The sequence below is a fragment of the Phyllopteryx taeniolatus genome, chromosome 9 (assembly GCF_024500385.1).
Source record: "Phyllopteryx taeniolatus isolate TA_2022b chromosome 9, UOR_Ptae_1.2, whole genome shotgun sequence".
NCBI classification, from domain to species: Eukaryota; Metazoa; Chordata; class Actinopteri; order Syngnathiformes; family Syngnathidae; genus Phyllopteryx; species Phyllopteryx taeniolatus.
This window is the reverse complement of record NC_084510.1, coordinates 12,162,815-12,184,857: the sequence shown is the minus strand read 5'-3', so window position 1 is coordinate 12,184,857 and position 22,043 is coordinate 12,162,815.

The following is a 22,043-nucleotide window of genomic DNA, read 5'->3' as shown; positions in this document are numbered from 1 at the left end:
GTGTGAATGTGAGTTCAAATGGTTGTTTGTTTATGTGTGCCCTGCGATTGGCTGGTGACCAGTTCAGGGTGTAGCCCGCCTCCCGCACGAAGATAGCTGGGATAGTCTCCAGCAGCCCGCGACACTAGTGAGGATAAGCGGTCCAGAAAATGGATGGATGGAGGGATGTTTTTATTTGTATGTTTTTGTTTTAGCATTAGATCTTTACAGATCCCCTAAGAGTTCATGAAGAGCACCTTTACTGACCTCACCCGGATTGCTTAAGTACAGTTGACAGACATTTAAATATGGAAACATTTAATTCAATGCATGGTGACTAGTGTCGTTTTGGTTTCATACACATAAGCTCCAAATTGAATTACGCTAAACTCAAATCACAGCTTCTTTATTTTATTTACATATACACAATAATTTAATTCATCATAAGTTTCATCAGTTTTATATGAACATTTTCTATATTTGTAAAGTTGTAAACTCCATCAAACAGGATTATGGCCCAGTGCAAGCCTTTTATATTTTGCCGCATTCATCCTCTTCCCTGTCTGTTCTACGCCATAATTTCCTATCAAATTCCGGCCTCAGTTACAACATACTGTATCATATGCCTCAAAGCAAACGCTAGAGTGCAGGGAGTAAAATTCATATTACTTTTTTTGCGTTCCATGTGTCAAGTCGTTAATGGACATTGAGTGGAAGTGAAAAGCAGGAGCTTTTTCATCTCCCGTTCCTCTGTCTCTTTTACACTCGCCAAGGAAGCAAATGTAAATTGGCTATGAAAGGAGAGGTGGAAAACAATTATGGGCGCGACGCGCCTGAGAGAAATGAGTCTATTGCTTGACCTGTAATGAAGTGGAAAGTTGACAAGCTGGCTTTGTGCGACTCGCAGATTTGAATGCAAGGAAATGACTCGTCTGTACTGTCAACCAACAGGGAAAGATTGCCAATTATAAGTGCTGGCCTTCTAATGCAGCCTAGCAGGCATACTGATGGGCAAGGATGGACATGAATATTCAGTACATATGAATATTGATGCTAACATTTTATCAGAGTGGCGCCAATGAGACCATAACAAACTATTAGTGCTTGATTAAACATGAGAAATAAGCATTAATCATACAAAATATACATGGGGAATTTTGATATCATAATTTATGCCTTGTATTGTTTGTGCTCGTACATCTGCATATAAAAATGAGCATTACCTGTGCAATTTTGCCTATATTATTATTGTTATCCAAAAAACATGCTTCTTAAGTTAATTGATGCCTCTAAATCGCTCATAGGATTGAATGCTAGGCCCGCCGCCCACCGAGCGACTCAGCCGAAACCGACTCAACCGCTCAACCGCAGACAAATTGAAGTCGGTGATTATTGTCAACAATATATTTTCTAATAAAATTTAACTTTGAAAGTAAAGGTAAGTAAATCTAATTTAATCAGCTAAACTTGAATTGGGTTTATTTAAAGTCACTTGAATTGTGGTCTAGATGGGTACTATTTAACACGGGTTTGAATGTGATTTTCTGCATATATTTGTTGTATTTTCTACAGAAAATACAGCTTTATAATGCAGTGTGTCACAATGATTAATATTCTAGGAAAGCTCTTGATGGCCATTTGGTTGTATTGTATATTCAAAGTACAGGTACTTTCTTGTTAATAGAGCAGCTGAATATTCCTCAGTCAAGCACAGCTGCTGCCACTGCTCCTCATGGGATGCGGCGCTTGCCAAATTTGGCAAATAAGAAGGGACCTCATGTCGAGGTCCCTTCTTATTTGCCAAATTCCCATTCCATGGAGCTCAAGGTAAAGTTTAATGAACCGAATCAAGCTTCGGTTCCTAAGGATGTGAAGATTTGCGGCGATATATTCTTTATCAAATGATTGCCCTCGGGTGAAAACGGGTTAGCACATCTGCCTCACAGTTCTGAGGACCTGGGTTCAAATCCGGCCTCGCCTGTCTGGAGTTTGCATTTTTTCCCCGTGCATGTGTGGGTTTTCTTCAGGTACTCCGGTTTCCTCCCACATTCCCAAAACATGCATGGTAGGTTAATTGAAGACTCTAAATTGCCCTTAGGTGTGAATGTGAGTGTGAATGGTTGTTTCAATTCAAAGTGTACCCCACCTCTCTCGCCCGAAGATAGCTGGGATAGGCTGCAGCACGCCTGCGACCCGAGTGAGGTTAAGCGGTATGGAAAATGAATGAATGAATGATTGGCCTTTTGTTTCACATTATTACCTTACCATTATGTTGCGCTCCCATGCGGTGAGAACTCTCCAAGCAGGACAGAATGATGTGCTTTGCAGCTTGATTGGAACAGCCTGACGCTGTGAGGGACATGTGAGTCCTTGCTGTTTGTACACCTCATCATGTGTCATCAAAAAAGCTGCAACAAGCTGTCCTACAAGATGAAAGCCTTGTTGTTTCTCTCCATAATGTGCTTATATACGCACACACATTTGTTCAGTTTTAACTCATGTGCTTACTGCACGCTCCTGAGTATATCCTGTGCTCATGCCACCGTCTGTCTGTCTGAGTGAGTGACTGACTGACAAAAGGCCCCCAGATGATGAAAGGATGACAATTGCTCACCCTTCCAGTGTCATTCAGCATAGCACAGGAGCCATTAACTTTTAAAGCCAGGCCTCGCTAACAGCAAGCCCCATGCCGTTTAGCCTCCCATTCTGTGACACTTCAAATGGCTGTGATGGGCAGGAGTCAAGGCACCCTTACCCCCATTTTTTTATTTTTTTTGTATTCTTTTTTTTAAATTTTATTTTTTTTTGCAGAGGCTAAAGCACTGTGGTGCGGTCTCGCACTGTGAAACTGTTGGCACGCTGATATGTGTGTGTGTGTCTGTGCCTGCGCGTTTGTATGTGCCTGTCTGTCTGTGTTGGAAAGTGAGGTCGACAGAATACACCTTGATTGACAAGTCTCATCAGGGATAACTTAATGGCACCACCATCAGCCAATTAGAAGTCATCAAGGTCCCCAATTGAAAGTGGTTTATAAATAATGTATAGCCAGAGTAATACCACATAATCTGGATATCAGAAAGTCAAAGGTGGATGCATTATTAATGGGGCCAAATTGGACTTTAATAACTGTTCCACTGAGTCCCACACTGCAGCAGAATTAACTTATGTTAATATGCCTTTATTATTAATGGGCAGCCTTTTTCTAAAATGTTAACTGACTGGGTTGCCCCAGAGGCAGTTGCTAAGATTGACGAGCCTCGCATCTGGGTAGAAGAGGGTGGGAGGGGCAGCGGGGGGGTTGCTTATTTATTTATTCACCTACCTGTAGCATGTCAGCCCACATCATTGTGTCAATAATTCCCTGGTAAAGCCATTAGGCGTGATCACAGAGGCCCAATTAGCTCTGCAATGTGTGAGATGACAATCGTATATCATTAGCTCTGTAATGGCATGCAGGAGCAAAGCCTCTTTAAAAACAAACAACAAGACTATTACAGGGAATATATGCTGTCGTCAACATTGTTACCTCAACCATTCTGACTTGTGCTCGAATGCTCTTTTTATGCACGTCAAGTGTTATGGGACATTAGAGCGAATGTGTTCCAATGAACTGCTCTGGGTTATTCACAATGAATGCATCTTCATTTTGGCGTATTTTGTGATGCTTAAGTGTCTCCTTGCAATCACTGCACCAAACTTTAGAGAGATAATGTTAAATGCTATACAAAGGTTGCTGTTTAGACTATGAATCCTATATGTTTAGAAAGTGGGAAGAACACTTAATGTCAAAAAGATTGCTGTCACCCTGATTTATATTCACTCATCCCACAGCTCAGTGGCGGCTCACGCTGAGCTTCTGAAACAATTTGGTAGAAGCATCTCTGAGGGTAGCCGATAGACTAGCTAATATGTTCTCTTATGGTATTTGCATAATGTCCATGGTGCATCGCTAGAGAGCTGTTCTGCTCCAGTTCCTTCTCGTAATATATCTGGCAGCGTTTCTAAAATGCAGATGTTGCTGGCACCGGCTCACAAATCTGACGGCGAAAGAAAATCTGGAATATCAAAGGAAAAATAGTTTCTAAGTAGTTTCTTTGTTTACTATTTGCTTTTGAATTTAGTCCTGCACGTGCCATGTTGATTAGGTCACCATCTTATGTGGTGTGCAAGTTTGGTTTGGGTGCTTTTTTTCTGTATTAAATTTAGAAGGACAAACTGTTGCGGTTGACACCATACCATCCAGTCTGACATTCTCCTGTTTGGTTGGTGTGGCATATATCCATCCATCCATCCATCCATCCATTTTCTGAGCCGCTTCTCCTCACTTCGGGTCGCGGGCGTGCTGGAGCCTATCCCAGCTATCATCGGGCAGGAGGCGGGGTACACCCAGAACTGGTTGCCAGCCAATCGCAGGGCACATAGAAACAAACAACCATTCGCACTCACATTCACACCTACGGGCAATTTAGAGTTGTCAATTAACCTACCATGCATGTTTTTGGGATGTGGGAGGAAACCGGAGTGCCCGGAGAAAACCCACGCAGGCACGGGGACAACATGTAAACTCCACACAGGCGGGGCCGGGGATTAAACCCCGTTCCTCAGAACTGTGAGGCAGACGCTCTAACCAGTCGTCCACCGTGCCGGGTGTGGCATATAATTGGTTGATAAATCTTTGCAATAATCACATTCTGAATTTTAGGATGTTGGTGGATAGAGAAGCAAATATGTTGGGGTGTAGGTGGTTTATTTAAAAACAAATTAATAAAATCAGAAGGTTTTATAAATGATCACTCTTCCGAAAACAAATACTTTCTTGAAGCACCTTTTGCTTCAATGACAGCATTCGGTCTTTGAGCTTATCTTGACCGGACAATACTTGCCCCCTGCAAATCTATCAGATTGCAAATGTGTTGCTTGTAAATCACCCCCTCCCGAATACATTGACAAATGTTCAATTGGATTTAAGTGTGGCCTCTGACTGGGCTATTAATAAATGTTTGCATTTGGAGGTATGCTTGCGGTTATTGTCATGCTGAAAGGGGAAATTCACCCTTAGGGGTGTGTTTGCTGTATCCACTGTAGTATGGACTGGATTATTTTACATCAACACGAGCATCAGTACTTCTTGAAAGGTTCTGTGGCAATTCCTTCACAGGATTTGGACATAATATCCAAAATAGTCCTGTTGTAAAATGTTCCACAAATGAGAGGGACTTTCTGTGCTGAAAACTTAACGTTATGCCAAAAATGTATAATTCAAAAGTTTTTTTTTCATAGTCTTTACTCATTAAAAATAAGAATAATAATAATAATTCTGAACTATAACAAGAACCAGCAGAGCATATTGATTAATATGGCACATAGTTTTGTGGTGCACCTGATGAATTTCAACACAATTCATGCACATACACTTTCTTTTACACTTTTTTGAGCAGTCATTCAATTCACTTCGAATTCCAATTCTATGCAAGCATAAATGTAGGATAGCTAACTTTCCTCAATAAGTTCTATTTGAACTATCCTTGAAGTATGTTTGGTTTTCATTAAAAAAAAAAAAACGTCTGTGTTCCTGTAGAGCTACAGTCATTTGAGAAAATGGCACTGCACCAAAGAAATGGCTTATAATATACCCAAAGAGAAAGCCAACAGCGTTTACTCTAAGACATCAGTCCATTCAGTCACACTGTGTTTGCTCCTCTTGCCTTGTTTAGCCCTAAATCTTGTTTGATAATGCCTATATTTTTTCAGGTTGATAAACAGCCACAGCATCTATAAAGTAATTGACATACCTCTCAGTCTCCTCCTCTGTCACTCCCTCTTCATTAGTCATCTTGCCTCGATGCTCAGTTGACTTGTGCGTGCTGTCAGTCGAGGCGTCTAATTGTCTGAAGTGGATGTTTTCTGCCTCAGTAACAGAAATTTGCAGGCCTATGGGGAAACAGCCGTGGAAATAAATGTGCTGTAGAGATTATGTGTGACAAGGCTTGTGTAAGATAATGTGTTTTCCCAGTTTTTGACATCCAGTCAATATATTGACAGTGTTTGTCACTACAGCACCGCTTTGGCGCAGCAAGCACGATGCCATCCAAGCCAGGTGACCTGTCATGCTTCGCTTCACTGTCACAGTGGATTTGGGCAGGTGAAAATCCTCAAGCCTGAAAGAATATTGCCTATAACCATCCTCTTAGCTGTTGCAAGCGCTTTAAAATGTTCCTTTAAACCGTTCAGGCACTCTCAGATAAAACATGTGCCTGAAAACTTGAGTTACAGCGAGTGTTTAGTCTAAAAAAAAATCTTTATTTATTCAGAGCAGGGATTGACCATATGTACCTTTAAATTGAATACACACCATCAAAAAGAAATAAGATGTTATAAAGTCAACTTTCAGAGTAAATAGAGTCAACAAGATTTTTGGGTTGCCCAAAGTCTGATTAGGAGGTCAACCTGAAAGCCTTTGGCAAAATGCCCAGCGACAATCAGGACTCCCGGAAAAGTCATCTGGACCTCCCTACCCACCCTTGAGGACTTGCACGATGCCAGAACTAAGACAAGAGCATGCAAAATCCTCCTAGATCCTCCACATCCTGGTCACCACTTCTTCTAACTTGCTCCCTCAGGTAGGCACTATCGAACAGTGCAAACTAAAACAAGCAGACATTTCAACAGCTTCTTAAATTGCTAGAGGCTAAGTGACTCTCCCGAGTGTGTTTTTATGTTTTTATGTCTCAAAAGTATTTACTGTCAAAATGGCTGTCTTTTGTCATACTGGAGCGGCTCCAACTACTGAATACAAATTCCTTGTGTGCTTTTGACATACTTGGCAAATAAAGAGGATTCTGATTCTGATTCTGAAGAGCGTGTTTCGTGTGAGGGAAGAAAGTAAGATGCAAGTGGCCTATACCACAGGAGCTGTCCAGCCAGTTCCACATTAAAGTCATTGAATCGTGTACACATTCATCATGGCTTTTGTTCAAAGCAGACACAAAACAGCTTAGAAACAGACCGCTGTGACCACTATAAACCCTGACCCTCCCACTGGGCATACACAGTACTCATCAAACACTCAAAATATTATTTCGCTTCATCTCTTTCTAGTGAACTTGATATGTGCAGGACTAAATCCCTTTTCTTTCACTTCACTTTATTTAAAAAAAAATTTTTTTTAAAGATACGAGTGTCCTAAACTACGACACAACTTTGCTTTTTGGTTCTTCAGATGTTCATCACTTGTTATTCAACAACTTCATCATAGGCACAGTACGTCTGTAAAATTTATAGAAAAATATGCATAGAGAAAATACTAACTCCAGTCTGATGAATCTAATACAAGAGGGGTTTGTTTCGGCAGTGTTTGATTATATACTGTAAATCTTTTTTAACTCAAGCCATTTTTACAGATATAATACATTTAAACATTACATAAGATGTAGTTGTACATCAATTAATAGTATTTGTTCAATTATTTATTAATGATTTCATTGTTTTATGATTTCATTGACCCATTTTATATGTGCAAAATCTGACGGCACACCACCAAAAAAAAATGTCACAAAAAGTCTTGACTACTAAAAGAAATTTTGATTTTGTCTCAATTTACTCCCATATTGACTTATGGAAGTCTGGTCCTCTTTATTTGATATACTGACAGGATGCCATGACTTATTCTGTTGTATGACTGACAGGTAGATACACAGTTCTATTGATAGATAGGCGTAGATGGATTAACAAATATATATTTGTGATTAATAAATTTTTAAAAATTGACAGATTAAGTGAAATTAGATAATTTACCTCAGCCCCCCGGTGATCTCTAATGGCACATAGTTTGCCACGGCACCCTGGTTGGGAATTACTGCTCTGTCTGACTAACATTCCATAATGCTATTCTTATCTGTCAGTATGTGGATGATTGCTGTTGTGCATGAATATTCAAAAGAAAGGTTTATGATGTAAAACTACAATACATAAGACAATAATAATAATAATAATAATAATAATAATAATACAAACCCCGACACAACCAGAGGTTGTAAAACGAGTTAAATATTCTTCATTTACTACTCCTTTTTTTAACCAGCCCATTTTCAATCTTTGTTTCAACGAAGAGGGTGTAGAAGCAGTGCCAGCAATGTCACTGCAGGAGAAAGGTTATCCTAGGCACAAGGATCTGTGTATAGAGTCAATCAGAGCTGTACAAACCCTTGATTGCCATTGACATTTACTGGGGGCCCATTTCCAATTAATCTTCGAGGGCCTCCACCTCTTGACGGTTGATTACGATTTCCCCCGACAAACTGGCTAATTTGTTTCGGGGCATGTGCCTAGTAGAGGAAGCAGTCCTTCAGTGCCGCTCCATTATAGTGGAAAAGGATTTTAATAAAAGGGCAGACTGTCTGTAGCCTTAAACAATTTTAATACATATAACATTTATTGTTAAGACTTTGCAATATGCAACAGCAGGCATTTATTTTACATTGTATAGAAAACTAACCAACCATCTGTCAACGTGAACTAAGGATGTATGTCAATAGAAAGACTTTACCACTAATTCTGGATCTTTGCTTTGAAAAGCTTAACAAAATACTTAATGTAGAGTACAAAATTAAGTTAATGCATTTTTTTTTCATGTGGCATAATGCATTTTTTAAAATAAGTTTGCTAATTTTAAACGGCAAAATGAACTGAAGCAATTTTGCCTGTTTGGCAGACGTAATCCTGGTTGTGCCCAGTGAGTCGATCAGCTTTCACATCTGTTTTCAAGCGATCCAGTTTTTTTGCACGTGCAAACTATTAGTAAATCAATGTTTGCTGGGAGATACACAAACAGCATGCAAGGGAATTTGTATATATGTATTTATATATTTATTATCTATTGGATGTTATTTAGCGGCACGGTGAATGACTGGTTAGCACATCTGCCTCACAGTTCTGAGGACCCGGTTTCAAATCCGGCCTCTCCTGTGTGGAGTTAGTGTGTTCTCCCAGGCACTGCGTGGGTTTTCTCCTGGCACTCCGGTTTCCTCCCACATCCCAATAACATGCATGGTAGGTTAATTGAAGACTCTAAAATGCCCATAGGTGTGAAAGTTAGTGCGACTGGTTGTTTGTTTTTATGTGCGCTGCGATTGGTGGGCGACCACTTCAGGGTGTACCCCGCCTCTCGCCCAAAGAATGAATGAGTGGATGTTATTTACAAATAGAAGACGTTTTAATGCTGAGAGCACCAGCTTGGGCAAAACTGAAGTGCATTGTTTTCCTGCCTTTTTTTATGTTAATTTTCCTCCTGTCTTGCTACCTCGGTCTCACGATTGCGGCTAAATCACGTGAGAGGGACGTTATTCCCAAAGTGTCCCCTGGCCCAGTTTGATAACGCCATTGCCACTCTGTCCCACCCTTCCATCTTTTTCCCTGCCACCTCCCTTTACTCCTCCCTCTGCCCCAGGCCGGTGTGCTCTGCAGACCAGTGCCACTGTGAAGCCACCCTGGAATCTTATCTTCTGCCCAGGCTGAGTCCTGGTGTCTGCCTGTCTGCCTGCTCACTACTGCTGTGCCTGCTGCCCTTTGTATGTGAGAGAATGTTTTTTTTTTTTTTTTCAATTTACAATTGTACCAATCAATCTTACGACCAGTTACATCATGTGTTTTCCGAGTTTAATATGTATACTTTAAATTTGAATGTTGTGTATATCGGACTTACTGGAAGCAACATTGTCAAAGCACTTGGGGCCTGATTTACTAAGATCCCTAATAGCAGATTCTAAATTACATGTTCACACCAGTACACGTTGTTGGCAATAGGTGTAAAAGTGGCGGAGAACGCCCTATTCAAAAGATGGTATTGCACTTCTGCTGCTGCTGTATCATTGTTTGAGATATTCTGCATATGTAAGTGATGTCTTTCTACCACCTTAACTTCATATGACTTTTTTTTTTTGCTTTATTCAGTACTTCTAAATTGTTCTTGTGAACAGTTTGAATACTTTATTCTCAATTCCCCAAAAAATCTTGGTACACTTGAACCAATTGCAAATTACTATTAATACTATTATACTATTGATTTATCTTTCCAATAAAGGGCATGAAACAGGTTTTTTTTCTGCTTACAATATTTAGACGTGCATTGATTGATTTTATTCCTGTACATCATCCATTATTCAAAGACATCAAATACAATGAAATATGTTGATCACCTTGAACCTCCCCAGAATATGACAAGAAAAACAGAGAGCAAGACAGAGAGTGAGACAGAGGGAGGGAGAGAGGGAAATGCCCGAGAGCGTCCATTGTCTTAACAACTGACGTGAGTAACAATCAACATCTCCTCCGACACGCCATTCAAATCTCCTACCATCGACACCTTTGATATTGCTGGCGGCATTGTTCATTTGTAGTTCCACGTGTTCGTCATGCTGCAAGTCGCCCGCTCCAAGTACACACATCCCTGCTCACATCTCCATCAGCACATCCGCTCACACACATTAACACACACACAAAGATGCATACACTATGCATGTCTCCCCAAGTGGCTGAAATGACTATTGACATTTGGGTTTGGATTAGAAAAATGATGTAGGCGATGGAGGTGAGTTGGACATAAAACAGCCCAGTCACAGGGCCATCCCGCAGCGAAATGATATTTGTTCCCGTTTTTTATGATTGTATTATTATAGAGAACCGACAGTCAATCATCAGACTGGCAGTTGGCAATGGAGCAATTATTCCATTGGGATTTAAATGCCTTTGTTTTATTTCTGTTTCTTTCTCTCTTTCTTTCTATCGCTTCCTTTCATTCTCTGAGTGTTAAACTTGAAAATGCATTCATCATTGTTTTCCTGTGTGTATGAAGGACTGTGTGGGATGAGGAAGGACAGGATTACTTTGTCCTTGTCTCAACTTGTCTGTTTATCTCTGTGATGGAGGTCATTCACATCATTTCTCAGTCAAAACAGTGATCCCTAATACCTGCGCCCTCCTAGTTTCACTTCATTTAGCAAAGATGATAGAGATTAATATAAATACATCTACACATTCCATGTGACAGGTTTTCACTTAGCTAATGATGTTTTGTTGACGACTGCATTAGCTTACCTAATTTTACTTTCACTTGAAATATTAAGGCAAACGCCGTGTTAATTTTTAACGCCTAATGAGCTTGGTCGGGGCATGTTCATTAAATGATTCTTATTACATGAGAAGGTGACATTAAGCAGCTGATTGTAAAGTCAATTTAGTTTAAAATTTTAAGAAAGTCCATCACTGTATAACTGTCAGTATCTATCAAAGCTGCAAAAGTTGTATACAGTATAGAAAGACTGTTTAATTGGGGAAACATTCTCTTATTTGACAGGCTTTTGCCACATGTGGCCTACATTTTTGACACATGGGGACCGTGGTCTTATTTATTATGGTAATCACATGGAGCTACTGTGGTCAGACATGGAAAAGAGACCTGGACTTGGCCACGAGACCCGCTTGGGCCCTTTTGCAACTTGTTTATTCCTGTGATTGCCATGAGTCAGTTTAATTTGGTGGGATTTTGTCCAAAAGGTAATGTAGTTTTGTATTACTGGATTTTTTTTGTTTTATAAAGACTACTGTATCTTATGAAACAAAAGTGACATGAAGGATCAGCTTGTAATGCATGTTTGAATCCGGGTTTAGGTCCCTGTTTGGCATTTACGTGTTTCCAATGTGATTGTGTGGACTTGCTCTGGTTATACCTGCTTCCTTCCACTGTTCTCAAACCCAGATGAATGGAAGATTTGAATAAGGAAAGGTATCCGGTCTAAAAACTGATCATATCCATCTATTCCTACATTGGGTGGACAATATGGTTGAAATGACTTTTTTTTCATTCACGAGGTTTCTTTTCATTTTTCTATTGAAGTCACCTCCACAGTTAAGATATTTTTTAAATGAGTAGTAGAAATGAATTCTCACCATGATGACATGGCACATTTAACATCAGCATATTTACATCTTCACAAAACAAGATTTATGAGTGGAATTTCCACATGTATCTGCAAGAATTGGACCTCTTTTTTCTGCTGGATATAAATGAATAGGAACGGGAGCATCAATTCCAGCACACGCTTCAGAGACATCTGTTCCCTGCAGGCTTTGTGTCAGAGCTGCACTTCCAGGCAGGTGTATTGGCTTTGTGTTTGAGACAGGGGAGCCAAGTAGTGCAGTGTCGAGGAAATCGATGCACCCTGGGAAGTGTTGTCTCTGGTTCTGCATGACATGAGGTTCTACCATTAAGGGAGAGGTCGCCTGGCGAGAGTGGCCCGGCACCTGTGCCCATTTGTGTGTAGCAATGCGCGCACATGCTCATGCAAGCGTCACATGGTCCTCATCCTCTCAATCCGGACATTTCTCACCCTGTAATTTAAATTTACAGTCAGCTTGACAGTATAAGGAACTTTCCTTGGCCTAAAAGAATCTTTTTTTTTTAATATTCATTCGAGTCCTTGACAAAAGATCTCATTAAGACTATTTCTACTTTGGAATAATTTGAATTCATTTCGACTTTTTGATAAGTACACTTTCATCTCGGAATAATTTCGATCTAATTTCTTTCGTCTTGTGAATGAATGAGTTAGAAAGGAGGAGAGAGAAGGCAATACTGAACTTAGCGCCTTATGTGTCTTTCCCTTTGGGCTTACTATATCCAGATTAAGGGAGAGTTCACAGATAGGTGACGGGATCCAGCACCCATATCCAATCAAACGGTTCCCTGAGGGCAACCATGTGGAGTCCACATATGTGGTCACAATCGCACAGCTTGACACACTCATGTCCTCCAGGAGTCCTCCACAAGAATCCTGAGAAATTGTAAGAGTCCAGCATGTTGAAGGTACAGGATTGTAATATTAGAAGATGAACTGTAGCACAAAAAAGTGTGGTTTGCTTTCTTTTAGTTTATTTATTTATTTTTTGTCCTGTTCGGCTGTTAGGTCAAGCAGAATGGAGGATCTGTATCCCTTTTATGCCGGAACAGTTTTACTGTGTCGCAGTGGAGTTTTTAAGCTTCCGCTGTGTTAAGCTTCCGCTGTGGTTTCTTAGTATTATTTGTTGAGAATCAGTCAAACAGAACAAAGTTTCTTGAGGCGAGAGAGAAACAAAGACAAAAGACAAAGCACTAATTGTATACAGAATGAGAAAAGTAAGTCATTACACTATCTACAATAATGAAATATTAAATATGAGTGTTGTATGGCGGCACATTGGCCGACTGGTTAGAGCGTCAGCCTCACAGTTCTGAGGACCCGGGTTCAATTCCCGGTCCCGCCTGTGTGGAGTTTGCATGTTCTCCCCGTGCCTGCGTGGGTTTTCTCCGGGCACTCCGGTTTCCTCTCACATCCCAAAAACATGCATTGATTGGAGACTCTAAAAGTTGCCCGTAGGTGTGACTGTGAGTGCGAATGGTTGTTTGTTTGTATGTGCCTTGCGATTGGCTGGCAACCAGTTCAGGGTGTACCCCGCCTCCTGCCGGATGATAGCTGGGATAGGCTCCAGCATGCCCGCGACCCTAGTGAGGAGAAGCGGGTCAGAAAATGGATGGAGGGATGAGTGTTGTATGGGGCTGTAATGCTACACCCTGTGAGGGAAGGACAGGACAAGATAGAACAGGACAAGGACAGGAGAAGTAGCATGCAGGACAAGGGTCGTGAACCCGGCTGTACGGGAGCGTGTCGCTTGTTTGTTGGAAAGGAGGGCGGATAGGGGCACCCGACAAGGGAACGATAAGGGAGGTGGGGGGGGGCAGGGAGCAGCCGGAGGGGGCCAGGGAGCAGCCGCGGGTCGTGAGAGGGGAGCCCCAATGCCAAGCAGTCATCCAGCCCGGGAGGGCCCGGCCTCAGGAGCACCGCCATGCAATAAGTGAGAACCCACCTCCCCCCCTGTTACTATGACTGCCAGGTCCCCCAACTGGCAGTCATTGGCCCTACCACGTGTATCAGTGGCCCCCCGAGTGGTGTGATGCATTAAAATCTGGAGAGGCCAGTGAGCCGAGGGGGGGGCAGGGCTGCCAGGAACTGCTGCCTACCAGCCAAACCCCCCCCCCCCCCCCCCCCCCCCCCCCCCCCCCACACCCCCCCACACACATACACTTGTCAGTGTTTCTCCTTCCTTCTGCTCAAATGCCTTTGTGAAAGTCTATTTGTAACACCGTTTAGTTCTTTTCTGCTCCCTTCATGTGACAACACAATGATGCTTTATTAGCATTTGCAGGAAATGCATGTGTGTTTGTGAAATGCTGTTGATGGCTTAAGAAATGTGCCATATTCTCTCTAATGCAGGGGTGTCACACTTATTTTGGTTCGGGGGCCTCATTCACCCCAATTTGATTCCAAGTGGGCCAGACCAGTGTATTCATGGCCGAATAAGCTATAAATAACAATTATTCCAAATGTTTCCATTCTTTTTGCTGCAAATCATTACATAATTAAGTACATTCTGAAAATATTCACATTTATTATTATCTTGTTACAAATCATATGAGGAAATCTGAAAACGAATGCAATTTCAACAATATTATGAATCAGTTTTTCACTAACGTGAAATCTTTTATAAATCACCTTGTTAAGAGCTACGAATCATTTTAAATTTACATACATTTCCACATCCATCTGGAAATTTTTACAACCTCAACTGACTCATCACACAAAACAAATTGAAGTAGGATTATTCAGAAAGAGGGTGCCATTATTCCTCTGCCTTGTAAACGTACTGTACATACAAGTACATAGAAGATGTAGCAGTGTATGAACAAAACACAAAAGGGTTCCATCAAACCAGCCTCTTTTGAACTGCAACTGTTGACTGAGATGTTGCAATATTTTTTATCTTAAAATATTTCTACAGTAGGTATTTATTTTCTCAGAACTGTATTCTTAAGAGTGCAAAGCTGGCACAGTGTTCTATAGGAAGTAGGCTTGCTTTACTACAGAAACTTGGCATCTTTTAGCCAGCAAAAGTGCATTAATATCAGATGTTAAATCATGAGCAGCAGGATTTCAGAATGCCATTTAAGTGGTAAGTGGTCATTTAAGTGGTCATCAGTACAACTTCCAGTGGACAAATGTAGCAACAAGCATTACTTTTATTGAAAATTTGCAGTTAAAGTTTTACGCTTCGCAAAAATCATCCCTGTGGGCCGGATTTGACCCCCTGGCAGGCTGGTTCTGGACCGCAGGCTGTATATTTGATAGCGCTGCTCTTATGTAACAAAGACTGGAAGTAGCACAGCTGGGTTTTTTAGGAATTTAGGAACAACATTTTTCATTTCTCAGCTCCATGATGAAATGTGTCTTGCACCATTGTGTCAGTTTTTGGACTGTGTTACTTTTCATGAAACACTCACACAATGACACTGGGTCCTGGACAACCAAATAACACAGCGGCACTTCCTCGAGCCATCACACTTGATCGGCATGTGAATTAATCACGCCGGGCGAGCATTTCCCTCACATCTACCTTCTTGCCGGCGACAGAAGCAGAACGAAGCCGTGGCTCAAATTTTCACTGACAAAAGAGGCGACAGTGAAGGGAAAGTGAAAAGGCTATAATAAATGTTACGAGGGTGGTACAAGGAAGAGAGTGCAGTGTTTGAAAACGGTAACCTTTTTCAGATGCTGATTTGGTATTCATTATTAATGACCTTTCCCTACCTGAGCTAAGCTGTCGCCAGGAAGCCCCTTTGTGTTGGAGCCTGCCAGAAGCTGGGGGACAGGCGCTCCAGCCTTGTTCAGACTTGTTGCCTGATGGATTTCTTCACTCTGTATATGTCTCTTTCAAACACACTGTTTAATTTGTCCTGCTGAGTCCACATGCTGAGTAAAGAATAGTAGGAACATTTGTGGGCATGGAGTTAAAGTTCAGAGAAGCACGCTGGAAACAAATTAGGGGGCAGACAGGGAAGATTGGCGTTGTGGTATTTACATTGTCTGTCACTACCTGGCAGGGAGGAAGACGGGCAGACTGGCACACACAGTGTCCTCCCTCTTCCTCTCACTCATCTTGTATTCAACGCTCTCTCGATCTCATCAGAAGGCATTCTCATGCTAATGGGACTTGAAGACCAACCATGCATAAGGTGCATTTTCATGCGTGTGTTTGTGAGTCTGAACAATCAACTAAAATGTGCTCATCCATGCTCACTGTTCTGTTCACGCTGCTTTACACCCTGACATCCTCTGAACACGGTGAAAGACATTCTGCTAAGAACATTCAAACTTCACTGCCACACTGCACAGACAATACACTGGGCTAACTATTTATTACTCCACCTGTCTCTTTATCTTGTAATCCCTTAGCACCAATCTGTCATTTTATTGTCTCTCTGCAACGCTTTGTCATTATCAGCGCAAACAAATGGAATTTATACTATACCATACTAACACTACATACATAAAATTTTAACCTGGTTTTAATTTGGTACATGTATACTGTGTAGATATGTATTATGTGAAATATAAAAACAGTGTAGAACCAGGAAAACCTTTTTCTGACGTGGCCAAATTCATTTGACAAAATGACATCCAAATTATTACAGCCTTTCATTGCGTAGTAACCATGAGCCAGTGGAATTAAGTAATTTCAGTATAACATACTGACAGAAATAAAACAGACACTCAGCAAAATATGTCTATTTAAACTATAATAATACACGACTGATGAAAACAGAATATTAATTATTACATTTTAAGTCCTGCTCCGTTTACACTCCAGCTGGTACACACCCATTTTTATATAAGCATTAGCATTAACCTGCACAAACAATTAGCAACCCCGCTCCAACTATTAGCATGCATCCAATTAGCTTGTAGCCTACAAGTAACTAAGAAGAAGTGACTTTTGCCTTTTTCCTGTCAAGGGGTCGCCGCAACACCGAGTCACTCAAATGATTTGTTTGTCTGACGTAATACAACCATTTTTATCAGGGCTTTAATAAACCCATGTCCCAATTACATTCACAAATTCGTTTTTAACAGCACATGTGCACATTTGCACATGAAATTACTTAACAAACATTATATGATTGCTTCACACAAAGTATCACTCTTTTACTGCATATAGATCAGAGGCGTGCCACGCAAATCTTTTTTTTTCTCTGTTTCGTGCATGTTACGTCACGTGACTCGCAGCACTTCCAGTTCTACAGTGCTTCAAAATAGGAGTCTATATGTATAAATGAACAAAAACTTGCCGGACGGGAAGAACAATGCTCACGGGCTGGATTGGACCACCGAATGGGCCGATTCTGGCCCGCGGGCCGTACTTTTTACACACACCCTATAACGTATACATATGATGTTGTGTATTAAAACAATACTTAATTACATTCATAATTTATGATGTAACAGTGGTGGATGAAACAGTGATGCTTTCATTCATTGTCATCGTCTCGGCAGGTTCAATTCAAATCAATAGGAGCGGATGACGAGCTCCAAATATCCCCCTCTCTTTTTATTTTCATCCACATCCCCTTTCAGCTTGGTAAACTGTGCTTCACAATGATAGTAATGGGGGACAGCCATCCCACTGGGCACCGTGGCTGCTCGTCACTGGCCCTAAAGATTGTGGGGCGAGGGGCTGGAAAGGGTCGTAAAACTAGGAAGAGATCAAAAAAATCAAAGGAACCACCTGGCGTGCTTGCCATGGTTGCTTCACAACACACCTTGCCGAACGTGAGCACACCTACGACCCCTGAGGTGGTAGAAGCATATCAATATGGCGCAAATGAAGTGAATGCACGTGAAGTGTAAATAATAATAATAATAATAATAATAATAATCGCGTCCTCATAAAGGACATCAAAGATTATCACAATTAAATAGAAAAACAGTGATGGAATGGGACCTTTAACATATCTTGCCTAGCAATGAATGATTGTGGGCCTTTCTACAGGCTGTCTGAGTATTGTTGGCATGTAGACAAGTCTCGGTCTACATGTGCTAACCCAACGGAAACAACAATGATGTCGACTCCGCACTGCGCTGTGTGAAGTGAAGTGTAGTTTATGGCCATCCTACTACTCTGAGAATGCCCGATCTCATATGGTCTTGCAAAGGGCCATAACAGTTTGTGGGTCACAAATTGACAGATATAAGTGATCTGTGGTGGCAATGGCCTTGACAAATTTGCTTCTAAAATAAATTACTGTATTCAAAGTCATCTTCCTTATTCTCATCATCATCATCATTACCGAAAATAATTTTTAGTTAGCTAGTATTAAAAGTATTAGTAGTAGTAAAAGTATTCTGAAAATATAAACCACACAAAATGGCATAAACGCCACACTACATCCGTACTCTCGACATTTAGTTTGCCCAGGGGCATATATAGCAGAGAACCAGGTGTTGTCACATTCCTTTGTGAACTCTTATTCCCTCCCTGGAGCAATTAATGGCTCCTTGGAGTCAGACACTCTGGCCTCAAAATGGCTACCCATCTAGAAAGGAGGTGTCACATCACCCTGACAACCATGTCAAGCCCTCTCAGTATCATCAGTGTGCACCAACAAAGCCAGGAGTCAGAAGTCATCTCACCTTGTGATCTTGCTGTGGAATTGATCTGTTGTAGTGGAAATGGGCTTTTTGAGCTGCATGATTTAGACAGCACCCAGACACTTTTTTTCTTGTCAGACCTGTGTGAAAGGCCACATGCCTCATGACATCGGACACACAAAGGAACTGCAGCCTAATTAGGGTAATTAGCTGTCTTCTTTCCCATTTGTTCACGTGTCGCTTTAAGGCGCATGCATACTGTATGTGTTTATGTACCCTAATATCTGGGCCACATTGAACAGAACATTGTGTTTGTCAAGAGGCCTGTGTTTTGGGGCCAGAGAGTCATTGAAGGAGAGGAGTTGTCAGCAAAGCTGATCTGTACAGCCGGTTCTCGGCACAAGCAGAGACGCCCACTCATGTCAAATGTCACAGCACTAATCTCTTTCCAATGTAGCCCTGCGATAACCGCAGGGGCCAGAGACAGATACAGCTCATTGCTTCGCATGATGAGCTTCCCAGGAAAGTCTGCCATCCCAAACCTACAAGCTTTTCTTAAATGAGAGCCATAACATCCTCTCAATATTGGTTTGACATCAGCTGTTGCTTGTTTTATTAAAAACTGAGCATATGTATGACGTAAACATTCTTAAAGAGAAATAGGAGTTGCATGCCTCGCCTCTTGATATTGAAAGTAATCTTTTTGTATTAACAGAATTAAACTTGACTCTTCTTCTTCTTCTTCTTCAGGCCACATACTTGCTAGAAGGATGTTTTGCTAATTATTTTAAAAGCTCTGATGTTATTGAATGTCTTTGCAATGTTGTTGTTTTTTCTCATAGTGAGGAAATCCGAGGTGGGAATAAGTCGCATACAGTATGTGCAAGTCAGAAGCCAGTCTCAAGTCGAAGCCTTCAACTTTTAAGCAAGAAAAACAAATCTAACAGGTCAAAAGTCGAGTCGCCACTAAATTTCTATCAAATATTACTTAGTTTAAGGAAGTCGTAAGTCAAGTAATACAATCTTGCTCAGGCACAACATAAATGTTTCAGTGCACTAATCATAACAACAAAGCCCATTTGACACCTCAAAAGATTAAACGAACAACAGAGTATTAAATACATTTATTTATACTTATAAATAACAATAGGTGTTCTTGTTTTCTACCGTTTGCATCATTATTTACAGCTACCAATGTATCTAACACTGTTACTGTGATACTAAATATTGAAATATACTGTATATGGGTGCAAACATACTTTATGGAGGACTACATCCGTAAATTGTTTTTGGTGCCAATCTCTTTCCAAAATCTAATTGTGTGTGTGTGAATGGGTGAAGAGCCATTAATTTTGTACACTTTGTAGGTTACCGCGTTATGAAATTCAGTCCATCTGCATTCGTTTATGGACAGCCTTGTCACTCAAGATGGAGTCTATGTATACATGTCTACGCTAGGACATTCACGTTTGCAGTTATATAATGGTATAGTTTCCAGATGCCAGTCTCCATACTGTGGATCACTTTATTGTCTTCTCCATTAACTGCATAACCAACTTGAAATTTAGGTAATTGTTTGACCAGCTGTAGCTAAACTGTGACTAACTTAGCTAGCTTACCTGTGTCTGTGGTTTCATAGTGACATATGAAGGTAGACGTTGTAGATGTTGTGTCTCTTATCTTCGAGTTCCAAACCTTGCATGTTTCTATTCTCTTTTCCCCGATTTCGTCAAAAGATAATCCTTGAATTCAATGTAATCATCTTCGCAGCTCCCTCCGTAATACTCGCTCAATGAGGTGGCCTCAGCACTCGGTTGGGTTGTCAGGATGGTGGTGCAAAAAAACAAAAATTCAAAAACAAAAGGCACGCAATATTGAAAATTCAAATTTTCAAATGTAAACAGTATGACCAAGTCTAAGTCAAGACAAATCTTTCATAAATTTTAGGCAAGTAAGTCACAAGTCCTAAAAGTGGTGACACGAGTCCAACTCGAATCAAATCATGTGACTCGAGCCCCCCACTTCTGGATCAAATGCATTTCATCCCATATGGACTAATTGGAAGATAAGTCCATAGAAGTCCACGACCAGCTAATATTCAAGCCCAGGAAATTAAACAACTACATATTCATTCCTGGCGGCACGGTGTACGACGGGTTGGAGCGTCTGCCTCACAGTTCTGAGGACCGTGGTTCAATCCCTGGGCCCCGTCTGTGGGCAGTTTGCATGTTCTCCCAGTGCCTGCGTAGGTTTTCTCTGGCCACTCCGGTTTCCTCTCACATCCCAAAAACATGCATGGTAGTTTAATTGAAGACTCTAAAATTGCCCGTAGGTGTGAATGTGAGTGTGAATGGTTGTTTGTTTATATGAGCCCTGTGATTGGCTGGCAACCAGTTCAATGTGTACCCCGCCTCCCTAAGTTTGATGAGTGCTGGGATAGGCTCCAGCGGTCCCGTGACCCTTGTGAGGATAAGCGGCTCAGATAATGGATCCATGGATATTCATTCTTCAAGCAATGAGTATGGCTTTCTATATGCTGATGTCCTTAATTATTAATGGTAACAGACATGATACTGGTTAGAGCGTCGGCCTCACAGTTCTGAGGACCCGGGTTCAATCTCTGGCCCCGCCTGTGTGGAGTTTGCATGTTCTCCCCGTGCCTGCGTGGGTTTTCTCCGGGCATTCCGGTTTCCTCCCACATCCCAAAAACATGCCTTAATTGTAGACTCTAAATTGCCCGTAGGCATGACTGTGAGTGCGAATGGTTGTTTTTTTCTATGTGCCCTGCGATTGGCTGGCAACCAGTTCAGGGTGTACCCCGCCTCCTGCCCGATGACAGCTGGGATAGGCTCCAGCACGCCCGCGACCCTAGTGAGGAGAAGCGGCTCAGAAAATGGATGGATGGATGGACATGATACTTGCACTCTAATGGGATCCAATAAAAGAAAGATTTGTAGCTTTTTTAATACAATGATGAGTTGTAACTGACACTGTTAGAGAGACAGTAATGTAACAAATGTAGTGGTTGTATAGAATTTATCATACTGAGAAGTGTTTCTAACAGTTTGCCCTTCCCTTGTAACTAAATTAATATTAGAAACACCTCATAGTTTTACAATGCAGTTCACACTACTGTAAACGTCAACCAAATTATAAATACATTGTTTCTGCTATCATTTCTTGGGATTGTGTCAGTGCCCTTAATAAAGTGGCTGCTGATTGTATAATGATTTTGTCCACAATTCTGTTTGCCCATATTGGATATTTGACTTCCTGGACTATTGAAAGTGTCGAAATTGGCCACATGTAGTCAGCGCCACCTTGTCTATCCAATGCCATTATACTGTTGCTAGTATAACATCAGCATTGGTTAAACCCCGGAAAAAGGAATCCATGTGAGTTTTGTTCCCGACCATGGATAGAGGAATAGTGCTTTTGTTCCAGAACCACGGACAGAGCAACATTGTCTCTTACTTTCAGCACCACGGACAGCATAGGTGTGGACCATGTAGAGAGATCAGCGTTGGTTCTTGGGCGAAACAGACATGGACA